The sequence below is a fragment of the Papaver somniferum genome, chromosome 5 (assembly GCF_003573695.1).
Source record: "Papaver somniferum cultivar HN1 chromosome 5, ASM357369v1, whole genome shotgun sequence".
Classification (NCBI taxonomy): Eukaryota; Viridiplantae; Streptophyta; class Magnoliopsida; order Ranunculales; family Papaveraceae; genus Papaver; species Papaver somniferum.
The window spans coordinates 35,197,924-35,201,175 of NC_039362.1; the positions used below are offsets into that span (position 1 = coordinate 35,197,924).

The 3,252-nt window shown below is 37.6% G+C and overlaps 1 non-coding gene across 1 annotated transcript; it reads right to left on the reverse strand.

The window, feature by feature from the left end:
• Positions 1–2,461: 2,461 nt before the first annotated feature.
• On the reverse strand, positions 2,462–2,567 carry LOC113284878. The gene has a single exon (XR_003328413.1). It is a non-coding gene; the product is annotated as a small nucleolar RNA R71 (small nucleolar RNA).
• Between the last annotated feature and the right edge of the window lie 685 nt (positions 2,568–3,252).

Genomic DNA, 3,252 nt, shown 5'->3' on the forward strand with positions numbered 1-3,252 from the left:
CATTTCTGCTGCTGCAAAACTGAAGAACACGAAGAACGGACCTGTACCAGCAGTCGTTTTTGAACAGTGACAACAACTCATTCTGTGGGTCGCAGTTTACAGGCAGACTTAAAAACGCAATAGCAACAGTAACGACTCTTGGTAACGCTTTTTGCAACAGTTATAAGCGTTGCAAACCCGATTTTTATTATAATTCTCTCTTATTCATCATTTGTAACCCTTTGAGCATAAATGAAATCAACTTTTGAGCGTGTTTCCAGCATGATGAGCGGCTAATTCTCTCGTAACCAAGGAAATGGATGAAGCTATTCACACATGAACAATGGGTAACTATTTCATTTTCTCTAATATTTAATTATAATTCACTCAATCACTGCTTTTGCAGAGTTCTTAAAAGTTTACATAATTTTCTTCATTAGTTGTGATTCAATTAGATAGGTTATGCTTTGGTTAGATAATCTATGCTTATGGGATACAATTAATTTTTGAGAATATGTTTGATTATTTGTGGATTAAGAAATAAAGGATTAAAAGGATAATTAAAGTTATGAAATATTTGACATCATTCATGTGTAATAGTGGATTCTAGTGTCTTGGTTATTTTCCAATCACCTGAAATCAATTTTGAGTTAAGTTTTCTATATTTTTAAGTTCTATTAAGTCTAGAATTCATTGCCTTCACAAGCCTCAACGAACTCTTTACTACAACATCATTGAAAATACCATCAAATTTTGGCGCCGCCGATGCGGGCTTGTCTTTAGGATAGAGTTTTTAGATTTAGTTTTTTCTTTGTTCTTCTTTACGTTTTTGGGTTTTTGTCTTTTCCTTTCAGATTTTGGGAATTTGGAGCGAAAGAAATTTTTGCCAAAGCTTTTGGCGAATATTTAAAGACTCTAAGTAAAAGGCAAAGCGAAAGGAGCTAAAGAAGAAGATTTTTTTTTATTTTATAGAAAAAGAGAGCAAAAAAAAAAAGAGTGTTAATTTATTAGATTGTATTAGGAATTCTTTTTATTTTGTATTTTTCTTTTTCTTTTTGCACTTTATTTTTTGGACCTTTCTTTTGGACTTTGGACATTTGGACATTAATTTTTTTTAAACCCTACGGAAGGGTAGATTAAATATTAAACTGTTTGCAGGGAAGGACGGTGATTACGATATCACCTCGGCCCCTCGGGTTCATACACAACATAGGAGTTGTGGCCCGAGTCGACGACAACGGTTCATCCCCCATATGAAACGGGAGGTAACTTTGTCGAAACACTCGCGAATCCCCTTTCAGCGAGTTACTGTATTCCTTCGTTTGCATATATGCTGAGGAACTGAATCCCCTGTCAGCGAGTTACTGTATTCCTTCGTTTGCATATATGTTGTTTTAAATTCCTAATAAAGGGCAAGGACTGGCCATACAAGATAAGGGTTCGGATTTCATCACCGTTCTCTTCTTTCCCGCCTTAGGAAAACGAAACCAAACGCGAACCTAAGCTTTAAAATTTGGAATAGTTAGAGACCTATAGGGTAATGAGCTTAGTAGGAAAGTCGTTCGAAAAATATTGGTTACTCTTTTAGCATATTTCGAAGTTCATGATGGTTTCTGTGAGTTGAATGCGTGACTGCGCCGCCTTGTGATAGCGGTGAGGCCTTGGGTATCAAAGCTCCACTGAGCTTCCCTCGCCTCGATTCAACTTACTTTGACTTGGATTGATTCCATAGGGGTTTCTTAAATTGTAACGAATTCCCTTTCGAAGGATTAAAAGCTGGTCTAGAAACAATCTAAGTGGAGCCATCATGCTTTTTGTTTGCTAGAATTCAGTAGGTTTGCTGTGGTGGAGTCAGCCTTGTTTGTGTTTGCATAGAACTTCCCTTCCCTTTTAGGGATTTTCGTTTTAGTTTTGTTTTTCTAGTGTAAGCCCGAGGTCATTAGAGAACGGGCTTGGAAAAGAAACACTCTAGGTCGTATGATTAGTGATAAACCTAGTAGTTCTTCTTGTGAAGGCGGGGAGCTCGAAGACTCTTCTTTAGAGATCCCCGTTTTTGGAAACTTCAGTTTTGAGAGTCTGCTTCTTTGTGAAGAAAGTACTCCTAGTCTTTTGGTAGTGCCAGAAATGGCAGCTTTAAAAGGTTTATTGAACCCAACTAGGACCTCTCGTCCGTCTTGTATCAAGTTAGCTGAAACCGAGGAAAATTATGAACTCAAACCTGGGACTTTACAGATGCTCCCAACCTTTTTAGGAAAAGAGAATGAGAACCCCTATTTTCATGTTAGGGAATTTGAGGAAGTATGTAGTACTCTGAAAATTAAAAACCTTAGTGATGATGCACTGAAACTTAGGTTATTCCCCTTTTCCTTAAAAGATAAAGCCAAATCTTGGCTGTATAGTTTGGATTCTGAGTCAATTGAAACCTATGAACAACTTACATCTGCCTTTATACATAAGTTTTTCCCAAGGCACAAAACATCGTCTACTAGAACACAAATTTGTACTTTTTCTCAACAAGAGGGAGAATCTTTATATAGGTATTTAGAAAGGTTCAATGACTTAATATCTCAATGTCCTCATCATGGTTTAGAGAAGGTTAGGTTAGTTCAGATCATCTACGAGGGTTTAGATTATTCAACAACAACCATGGTTGAGTCCTTATGCACAGGTGGGTTTGAGAATAAAACTGTTGATGAGGCGATGACATTTTTGAATGAAATCGCCAATAAGACCCAACAATGGGAAAATAATAGGGAACCCCAGAAAACAATTCTTCTAAGTAGAGGAAATGTCAATAGGGTAAAAGGATCCTATGAGTCAGATGCTAAAATAGCAGCCATAGCCAAAAGGTTAGAAGCGTTGGAATTAGGTCATTCTAGTGGTACTAGTGGTAGAATAGATCCTTTTTGGGAAGACCATACTGTTGAAGAGCAAGCCAATGCTGTTTATAACAACACTAGATTCGATAACCGTCAGAAGTTTGACCCTTATTCAGAAACCTATAACCCTGGCTGGAGAAACCATCCCAACCTTTCTTGGTGTAAGGGCCAGAATCAAGGTCGGTCTAGTAACTCTCAAGCTCCCCCAGGTTTTGGCTATCCTAAGAATCCTTCTGCCCCGGTACAGTTTCAGAACCCTTCGGATAAGAAGATTATGAGTTTAGAAGAGTCTCTTGCTTTGTTAACTCGTAACACTATGCAGTTTCAGCAATCTGTTGCTCAAGTTTTAGAAGAAAATAAGAGAATAGGTCAGGCAAACTCTCAGGCTGAAAAC